The following is an 11,042-nucleotide window of genomic DNA, read 5'->3' on the forward strand; positions in this document are numbered from 1 at the left end:
GCTGTGCCTAGGGAATTGGTCTCCCTTAAACCTGATGGCATTTGCATAGAATTCCTGGGTTATTTCCCTCCAACCCAGGCCAGCTGCAGAACAGAAGGACTCCCATCCCATCTTCTGGATCCTCTCTTTGTATTCTGGGTAATTGTCCCCAACAATTTTGAATGCTCTGTTAGGGACAATTTTCCTCCTCAAGATATTTGTCTTGAAGAAGTTTTCGTGGGCAATGCTCCTGAATCTTGGGGTCACATAGTTCAATTGGGGATGAAGTTTAGGCACCATCTGTTCTGGCCTTCTTTGATCTGGGTGTGTTTCTGGTAGCTCCAGCATGGATATTTCTGTTGGATCTCCTCTTTGGAGTGTTGCTGGAAGATCTAGCCTGTGTCTTCCTAGAGGAGCCAACTGGTGTGTTCATAGAGGTTCTGACCATTTTCAGCTGCTGCAATGAACAATAAAAATGTGAAAGTTAACTTCAAAACACTAGTTGCCTAAGTATAAAATTCTGTACTGAAGAATTTTCAATCAAACAATTTATAGAAACTCCCTTCTTCTAACAACTTAACATGCATTCTGCTATAGTGATGAGTTAACATACTATACACAAGCTCCACTACACATTATTAAGCATTGACAACCAGAACATGTTAACTCCTAATATATCAATTCAGTGTTCACACTCTTAGAGCATTTCATGTTAACGCAAAAGAAGCATTTTAGGTTATCAATTAACCTTTCAACAAACTCTGTAATTTCAGTAGAAGACTATTTTAGCATAAATGGCATATCAGTATGCAGATAGAAAAGCACAAGTGCACAAATTTGAACAACCATATTCAAAGAATTTTAAACTAATCTCCCTAATTTTGTACGTTTTGAGTACTCACTTTCTCAGAAAAATAGGGTGATGTAGAGGGATTATGACCAGTTTCTACCTATTTTAAGACACAGTTATGCAACTCACTCATTGTTGGTAGAGAACATTTTATCAGAGTAATGCATAATTGATTTCAGAACAACAGGTAATTTCAAGTAGTCATTTTCAGAAATTTCCATTCCCACATAATATCAGAACAGTGTCACATTGTCCTCATCAAATATTTCACTGACTTCTATTTAAGTTGCTCAAATTTCTGCAGATATTATTCAGAGAAATAGCATAATGTAGATTCTAGTTTCCCTAAAAATTCATATATGACAGATAAACTCTATTCAGAGTAATGCCCTACCAATATAATTAGAATAGTGCACCATTACCACCAAATGAATTCGATTGTATCCCTAAATAGCAATTTAAGAATGTGTACACTATTGAAGTACAACTAAGTAATAGCAAGGCACATTTCACGTTTTAACTGTTTACTAACATAGCTTTGCAACATTCAATCTAGTTCCATCGTTAATTTCAGAAATTTATGTTCAATAATTCTAATTCCTTTTTCACTGAAGCTTTCTTTTAGGTCAACTCAGTTTCTACACAAATTTTATTCAGATGAATGGTATACTGCAGATTAGAATCTCCCTCAAATTTCATACATACCACATAAACCCTATTCAGAGTAATACCCTATTAGAATAGTTCATCATTACCCCAACATGGTTACCTAAAAACATTAAGCACAGTAATCCACAGTTTCAGAGAAATGAAGGTGTGCGTACCTTGTAGGAAAATGCAGAAATAAGTGAAAAAAGCTTGTTGTCACTTGTCAACCCACAGAGAGTTTGAAAATGCAAAGGACGTTCAGAGAGGAATTGGATTTTAAGAGTGAATGTGTGTGTGCGTTTTCAAGCTTCGGGAATATTTATAGTTAAGCTTGGCACGTAACCACTTTTAAAATTAAAAGTGGACGTTGCATCATTAAATGGTCCCAACGTTATCACTATTCTTAATCAGAGTGAGTGTTCCAAAGAATTGATTTTTCAGGGTGAGGGCTACGTTATCACTTTTTCTGGGCAAAGTGATAACGCCCAGCCTCGTGACTACTTTTTTGAATAAAAGGAGTAACGCACAAAGATTGAAAGTCTACTTACCTGTGCGTAGCCACTTTTGCCAGTAAAAGGAAGCGTTCCAGAGAGTTAGTTTTGCCATCTGTCTCTGCGTAATCACTCTCATCAGTGAGAGTGAGTGTTCCAGAGGAGCGTGTTAACCTTCCTGCTTCTGCGTGATCACTTTTATCAGCAAAAGTGATTGTTCCAGAGGGGAACATCAAATTGCTTCTCTGCGTAGCTCCTTTCCTGCAAAACAATGACTCCTCTCATTAGTTAATTGCCTCTCCACCCTCAAATAACTCACTTATCACACTCTAATCCTTTCAATACACACTCTATACATTAACTCTCAAATCAAGTACCAAATTCACCTCAGCAAAGATATGCAGCAGAATCAAATTGCAGAAATTTCAGAAAATGAAGAATATGAGTAATGAAAAATTCTAAAACAATACAGAAAGCTTGAAATAAGTTAGAATTGTGAGTTGTCTCTCACAAAACGCTTCTTTAATGTCACTAGCTTGACATTAGTTGTTCCTCACTCAAGAGGAACCAATTTCAAACACACTTGGGCTTTCTCAATTTGACCTCCAAGGTAGATTTTCAGTCTTTGCCCATTCACCTTGAATTCTCTACCATCCTTGGGATCTTCTATCAGTACAGCACCATATGGTGAGACTTCTTTCACCACAAAAGGTCCAGACCACTTAAATTTTAACTTCCCTGGAAACAATCTCAACCTTGAATTAAAAAGTAACACAGACTGCCCAGGTTTGATATCCCTTTTAAAAATAAATCTGTCATGCAGCTTTTTGGTCCTTTCCTTGTATATTTTGGCATTTTCATATGCATTGAGTCTGAACTCATCCAATTCATGCAGTTGTAGCAGTCTTTTATTTCCTGCACTAGCTTGGTTAAAATTCAACCATTTTACAGCCCAAAAGGCTTTATGTTCTAGCTCCACTGGTAAATGGCAGGCCTTTCCATACACTAGCTAATAAGGAGACATGCCAATTGGTGTCTTGAAGGCTATCCTGTATGCCCACAAAGCATCATCCACTTTCTTGGACCAGTCCTTCCTTGAATTACTCACCACCTTCTCCAAAATCTATTTTATTTCTTTGTTGGAAACCTCCACTTGACCACTTGTTTGAGGGTAATAGGGTGTAGCTATTCTATGCTTGACTCCATACTTCTCTAGGACTGATTCTAGATATTTGTTGCAGAAATGGCTTCCTCCATCACTTATCAGAATTCTGGGAACTCCAAATATTGAGAAAATGTTCTTTTTGATGAATGAAGTAACAGTCCTTGCATCATTGGATCTGGTAGGAATTGCTTCCACCTATTTGGACATATAGTCCACTGCTACTAGCATGTACTCATTCGAGAATGAAGTAGGGAAAGGACCCATGAAGTCTATTCCCCACATGTGAAGTAGCTCTACCTCAAGTATATTTTGCAGTGACATCTCATTTTTCCTGGAAATATTTCCCATTCTCTGGCATCTATCACATCTCTCCACATAGTTCTTAGCATCCTTAAACAATGTGGGCTAGAAAAGACCAAATTGCAGGACCTTAGCTGCTGTCCTTGAACTACCATGGTGTCCTCCATATTCTGAACTATGACAATACCATAAAACATCTTCTTGCTCTTCCTCTGGTATGCACCTTCTCAGCAGCCCATCTATTCCAATTTTGAACAGTAATGGATCTTCCCACGCATAATATTTGCTGTCATGGAAGAATTTCTTTCTCTGTTGCCAACTCATCCAATTTGGAACATGATTTGTAGCCTTAAAGTTAGCCATATCAGCATACCAGGGCTGGGACTCAATCTTGAATAAACTCTCATATGGAAACTCTTCTTTTATTTGCTCCACTTTAAATGGTATTGCTTCAAGTGGTAATCTTCACAAGTGGTCAGCAACTCCATTCTCCTTTCCTTTCTTGTCTTTGATCTCCAACTCAAATTCTTGAAGAAGTAAGATCCATCTTAATAATCTGGGTTTGACATCCTGCTTGGACAAAAGATACTTAAGAGCAACATGGTCAGTGTAAACTATAACCTTGGACCCTATTAAGTAAGACCGAAACTTATCAAATGCAAAGACTATAAGAGTTCTTTTTCAGTAGTAGTATAATTGATTTGTGCAGTGTTAAGAACTCTACTAGCATAATGAATGACATGCAGTTTCTTGTCTTTTCTTTGGCCTAAGACTGCTCCTATAGCTACATCACTAGCATCACACATTGGCTCAAAAGGTAACTCACAATCTGGTTTAACAAGTACAAGTGCAGAAATTAATTTCTCTTTCAAAGTATTAAAAGCTATTAAACACTTATCATCAAAAACGAATTCTACATCTTTACTCAACAATTCACTCAATGGCTTGGCAATTTTTGAAAAATCTTTAATGAACCTGCGATAGAATCCAACATGTCCCAAAAAGCTTCTTACTCCTCTAACATTTACAAGTGGAGGCAACTTCTCAATTACTTTTACTTTTGCAGGATTCACTTCCATTCCCCTTGCTGAAATCTTATGTCCTAAGACTATCCTTTCTTGTACCATAAAATGACATTTTTCCCAATTGAGCACAAGGTTTGAGTCTTGGCAACGCTGCAAAACAAGAGATAAATTAGCTAGACACTGATCAAAAGAATTACCAAATACAGAAAAGTCATCCATAAAAACTTTTATAATTCTTTCAATCATATCAGAAAAAATGGACAGCATACACTTTTGAAAAGTGGCTGGAGCATTGCACAGCCCAAATGGCATCCTTCTATATGCAAAAACTCCAAAAGGACAAGTGAATGTTGTCTTTTCTTGGTCTCTTGGGTCAACTGCAATCTGATTGTAACCAGAAAAAATGGACAGCATACACCTTTGAAAAGTGGCTGGAGCATTGCACAGCCCAAATGACATCCTTCTATATGCAAAAACTCCAAAAGGACAAGTGAATGCTGTCTTTTCCTGGTCTCTTGGGTCAACTGCAATCTGATTGTAACTAGAATATCCATATAGGAAACAATAGTAGTCAAACCCAGCCAATCTCTCCAACATTTGGTCAGCAAATGGAAGAGGAAAATGATCTTTCCTTGATGCATCATTCAACTTCCTATAATCTATGCACATTCGCCATCCAGTTACTGTCCTAGTGGGTATTAATTCATTTTTTTCATTTGGAACAACAGTTATACCTCTTTTCTTAGGCACTACATGAACTGGACTTACCCATGAACTATCTAAAATTGGATAAATAACTCTTGCATCTAGTAGTTTCATCACCTCTTGCCTCACTACCTCCTTCATAGTTGGATTAAGTCTTCTTTGAGGTTGGACAACAGGCTTGCATTTCTCCTCAAATAAAATTCTATGCATGCAGAAAGAGGGATCTATACCTTTCAGATCTGAAATCTGCCATTCTAGTGCATATTTATGCTCTCTTAACACTCTCAAGAGCTTTTCTTCTTGGTCTTTTTGCAGATTGTTGTTTATTATTACAGGTTTGTTATGGCCCTCTTCAAGAAACACATACCTCAAATGAGAAGGTAATTGCTTAAGCTCCACTTTTGGCTCATCTTTTTTTTCTTCTTCTTAATGTAGTTCTTTCTTGAGTTGGTTTATTTCCTTGTTCATACAGGGAAGGGAATCTAATTGCAGAATGTAGTCCTTCACTTCCTCATCTTGCTCTTCATGAATACTACATTTTACTGCAACTAATGTGCTTTCCAAAACTACACTTTCATCAAATTTCTCCAAAGAATGTGGTATCACAACATCTATTACATCAATCTTCATACAGTTCATGTCATCACTTGGATGTTTGATGGCCTCAAATACATTAAAAATGACTTTCTCCTCTTATACTCTTAGCATTAATTCACCTTTTTGCACATCTATCAAAGCTCTCCCTGTTGCTAGAAATGGCCTTCCTAGAATGAGAGGAATATCAGCATCTACCTCCATATCTAGTATAACAAAGTCTGCAGGGAATATAAATTTGTCCACCTTGACTAAAAGATCTTCCACTACTCCATGTAGATATGTATATGATCTGTCAGCCAATTGTAATGTAATCCCAATTGGCTTCACCTCCTCAATTCCCAGCTTCTTCATAATGACTAAAGGCATTAAATTTATGCTGGCTCCCAAGTCACAAAAATTTTCCAATGGAGCAGGGTATGCTAAATGACCCTAGATCCTTCAACTTTTGAGGCAGTTTTTTCTGCAAAATGGCACTGCACTCTTCAGTGAGTGGTACCAATTTTTCCATGTCCAACTTCCTCTTTTTAGACAAGAGCTCTTTCATAAACTTTGCATATAAAGGCATTTGTTCTAATGCCTCTACAAATGGTATATTAATTTGGAGCCTCTTGAACATATCAATGAACCTTTCAAACTGCTTTTCTTGTCTAGGATCTTGTACTCTTTTTGGAAAAGGTAATCTCTTGTACTGCTCTTCGTTAATAGGTTTGCAGGCCTGCTCAAATCTCTACTTCTTGCCCCTCTTTTCTTGCTTGTTGCTGCAGTTTTCTTCTTCTTCTCCCCTCTTTAACATAGTATATTTCCCACTTTCAAAATCTTCTTGTTTCAGCTCACTTTCTTCTTTCGAATTGGTGGTTTCATCTTTCTTTCTTGGGCTGAAAACTACTGCTCTACTTCTAGTGGTTATAACTTGGCATTGCTCCTTTGGATTCACTATTGTGCTACTAAGGAACCTTCCTTCATCTCTATTTGCAAGTTGCTCAGCCAACTGCCCAATTTGTGTTTCTAGCTTCTTTATAGAACTTTCTTGATTTTTGAAATTAGTTTCTGTCACCTTCATAAATTGCAGTAGTGTTTGTTCAATTCCATTCACTTTCTCACTCAAGGATCTTGAATTTGAATACCCTTGGTTTTTCTGAAATTGTGCAAAAGAACTTCCTTGAAAATATTGTTGCTGGACTTGAGGAGTTGCACTTTGGAATGGTGCAGTAGCTGTATTTCCTCTTACATTAGAATTCTGTGGATTCCACTTAGAAAACTGCTGTCCTCTATTGTTATTTAGCTGGAAACCAGGTGGATATGATTGCTGTGGCTTTTGATAATTGCCCATATAGTTGACTTGATCAGGTTGTTCCATATTTGTGGGATCACAAGCTCCATTCACATGGTTGCCACCACAGAAATCACAACTCAGTTGTGAATTTTGAACCACACCAGTCTGCATGTTACTTATTTGTTGAGTCAAGGCAGTAAGCTGTTCAGAAAATTGTTGATTCTGAAGTTGATTTTGAGCAAACATGGCCTCTATGGATTTTACATCATATCCTCCTCTCCTTGAAACTTTTCTTTCATTCATATTTTGATACATCGAAGATGCCATCATTTCTATGATTTGCTGAGCTTCTTCCAAAGTTTTTGAACTCAATGAACCACCAGTTGCTGCATCTATCATTGTTTTTGTTGCTGTAGCCATTCCATTGTAAAATGTTTCAAGCTGCATCTATTCAGGTATGTAGTGATGGAGACACTTCCTTAATAACTCCTTGTATCTTTCCCATGCCTCATACAAAGGCTCTCCATCTTGCTGAACAAAAGATGTAATCTCTCCTCTGATTTTTTCAGCTTTTGAAGGGGGACAATACTTGATTAGGAACTTGTTCACCAAATCTGCCCATGTTGATATACTCCCTTGTGGCTAGGCTTGGAGCCAACACTTCATCCCTCAATAAGAATGGAAATAATCTAATTCTGATTGCATCCTCACTTACCCTATTGATTCTGATTGTGTCACAAAGTTGCAAGAAATTAGAGATATGCATATTTGGATCTTCTGAATGGTGTCCAACAAATTGATCTTTTTGTACCAAATTTAGAAGTGCAAGTTTTATTTCAAAGTGGTTGTCCTGAATCGTAGGTCTTAGAATAGAAGAACTGAATCCCTGGATATTAGGAACTGCATAGTCCCCTAGTGTTCTCAGTCTTGGTTGTTCTCCCATCTTTAGTTGTCTTGGAATCTGACTGGTCTGGAAACTGTTGTGCGGAATCACTTTTATGAGTAAAAGTGGTCACGCACAACTTGTCAAGTTGAGGGCTCTCTGGAACATCCACTTTCAATGATAAAAGTAGTTACGCAGAATACTCTGAAATTCTGCCTTCTCTAGAATGCTCACTTTCATTGATAAAAGTGGTTACGCAGAGCCTTCTGAGTCTGAGACTTCTCTAGAACACTCACTTTTGCTGGTAAAAGTGGTTACGCCCAGGCTTCACTTCTTCCTTGAGCTCTAGAGTGATCACTTTCATTGACAATAGTGATCACGCCTAGCTTGCATTCCATTGTTCTTGTGTTTTGGAGTCTAGAACTGCCATTTTTTCTCTTTCTTTCCATTGATATTCCATTTCCATGAACCTTGCTCAGATTATTCCTACAAAAACAAGCATAAATTTCACAAATGTTAAGCTAACTACATAATAAAAGAAAACCTTCAATCATTCTATTTTTCTAGTTTTTTCGCTGTTTCTTACATGTTTTCCTTATCAAATGGGTTAGAATTACACTAAAATATGAGTCAAAATATGGATTCATCACTTTGCCAAACACCACACGAAATGGAGACATGCCTAGTGGTGTTCGGTAAGCTATTCTTTGAGTCCAAAGAGCCTCATCCAGCAACTTACTTTAGTCTTTCCTGTTAAGGTGAACCAACTTTCACAACAGGTGCTTGACTTCTCTGTTAAATACTTCAGCCTGCCCATTAGTTTGGAGATGATATGGTGTAGCAATTCTATGTATCACCCCATACTTTTGGAACAACGCTGCTGTGGTCCTGTTACAAAAATGGCTTCCTTGATCGCTTATGATAGCCTTAGGCACACCAAACTTGTAAAATATGTTAGTATGGAGAAAATCTGAAACAACCTTAGAATCATTAGTTCTAGTGGCGTTTGCCTCCACCCATCTAGATACATAATCAATAACAAGTAAAATGTAAGAATATCAAGAAGAAACAGGAAAAGGACCCATGAAATCCATAACCCAAACATAAAAATTCTCACATAAGATGATAGGCTACTGAGGCATCTCATTTCTCTGGGTGATGGTCCCTCTTGCTTTCTGACATGTCTCATAGCTATCAGAAAATCTGGCTGCGTCCTTGAAGATAATGGGCCAATAAAATCTATTGTCCAATACCCTCCTAACTGTTCTCTGTGGTCCAAGATGGTCTCCTACAGATGTGTTATGACATAAATACAGAATATCCTGAAACTCATGGCCAGGAACACACCTACAGATAACCTAGTCACTACAAAATTTCCATAGATAGGGATCATCCTGACATAATATTTAGCATCACTTTTAAGCTTATCAACCTAGGATCTAGATGCATAAGAAGGTACAATAGAAGTAACCAAATAATTAACAATATATGCAAACTAAGGTACAAAATCTACAGAGTACAGAGCAAACAAATAATCATTAGGAAAATGATCATGAATAGGTAAAGGATTTATTGTCCCTTCAATATGGCTAAGGTGATCAACAAGCTGATTCAATACACCACTTCTATCTTTTATATCAATATCAAACTCCTGTAAGAGAAGAATCATCTGAGTAATCTGGGTTTAACATCTGACTTCTTCAGTAGGAATTTCAATGCAGCATGATCTATAAAGATAGTTATTTTGGAGCCAAGCAGATAGGAACGAAATTTATCTAATGCGAACACAATAGCCAAAAGCTCTTTTTCAGTGGTGGTATAATTTACCTGAGCCTTATCAAGAGTTCTAGAGGCATAAGCTATGACATGTGAAAATTTACCTACTCTCTGTGATAATATAGCTCCAAGTGCATAATTTGAGGTATCACACATTGACTCGAAGGGGAGCTCCAAATCTGGTGGTTGCATAATGAGGGATGTGGTGCATCTCTTCTTCAACTCCTCAAATGCCTCCTTGCATGAATCAGTAAATATGAATGACACATTTTTCTACAGAAGACTGAATAGTGGCAGGACAATTTTGCTCAAATCTCTGATGAATCTCCTGTAAAAACTTACATGTCCAAGAAAAGAATGCATCTCCCGCACAAACATGAGGTAAGATAAAGAGGGAATAACATCAATTTTAGCATTATCAACCTGTATTCTTCTCTCAAAACAAGTAAGACTACACCCTCTGTTGCCATAAAATAGAATTTTTCATAATTAAGCACAAGGTTGTTCTCAACATATTTGTCTAAAATTCTGGTCAAACTATGCAAGCATGAATCAAATGAGGAACCATAAACTATAAAATCATCCATAAACACCTCCATGCAATTTTCAATCAAATCAGAAAACATACTCAACATACACCGCTGAAAAGTAGCAGGTGCATTGCATAAATCAAATGACATTCTTTTATATGCAAAAGTGCCAAAAGGGTAGGTGAATATCGTTTTGTGTTGGCCCTCAAGAGCAACGTGTATTTGCATGTAACCAGAAAAGCCATATAGAAAATAGTAGTGAGACTAACCTGCCAACCTCTCTATGACTTAATCAATGAATGGGAGAGGCAAGTGGTCCTTTCTGGTAGCCTGGTTGAGCTGCCTATAATCAATGCATACTTTCCATTTGTTGGCAACTTAAGTGGGAACCAACTCATTCTCCTGGTTCTGTACAACAGTTATCCTAGACTTCTTAGGCACCACTTGTACAGGTGAGATCGACGTACTATGTAATGCCTAATTTCCACTAAGGCTCTATCTCACTTAGTCAAAATAGAAATCTCTATAAAGTAATGCCCCAACATATACGTGTACATAAAATCATTCCAATTATCATCGTAACAGATTCATTCATTATTTTCGAGTATCGTCATGAGGGAATCATCTCCAAACTTTCATGTCTCATCATTTAATCATAGGCACCTTTTCAAGAGATCATACTAAAATTTTCCTGTTGTACAATTTAGCGTCATCAATATCGATCCACTATCTTACTTGGTTAAACCGTAGGACAATGCATCACAGCCAACTTAAATAAATTTGAGGAATAATGATCTAACACATAATTTTCATTAAATTC

At 37.2% G+C, this 11,042-nt stretch overlaps 1 non-coding gene across 1 annotated transcript; it reads left to right on the forward strand.

The window, feature by feature from the left end:
• Window positions 1–7,490: 7,490 nt before the first annotated feature.
• Window positions 7,491–7,597, forward strand: LOC113860497. Its single transcript, XR_003503948.1, has one exon. It is a non-coding gene; the product is annotated as a small nucleolar RNA R71 (small nucleolar RNA).
• Window positions 7,598–11,042: the final 3,445 nt, after the last annotated feature.

This window comes from Abrus precatorius, unplaced genomic scaffold (assembly GCF_003935025.1).
Source record: "Abrus precatorius isolate BTA unplaced genomic scaffold, Abrus_2018 Scaffold2, whole genome shotgun sequence".
In the NCBI taxonomy this organism is placed as follows: domain Eukaryota; kingdom Viridiplantae; phylum Streptophyta; class Magnoliopsida; order Fabales; family Fabaceae; genus Abrus; species Abrus precatorius.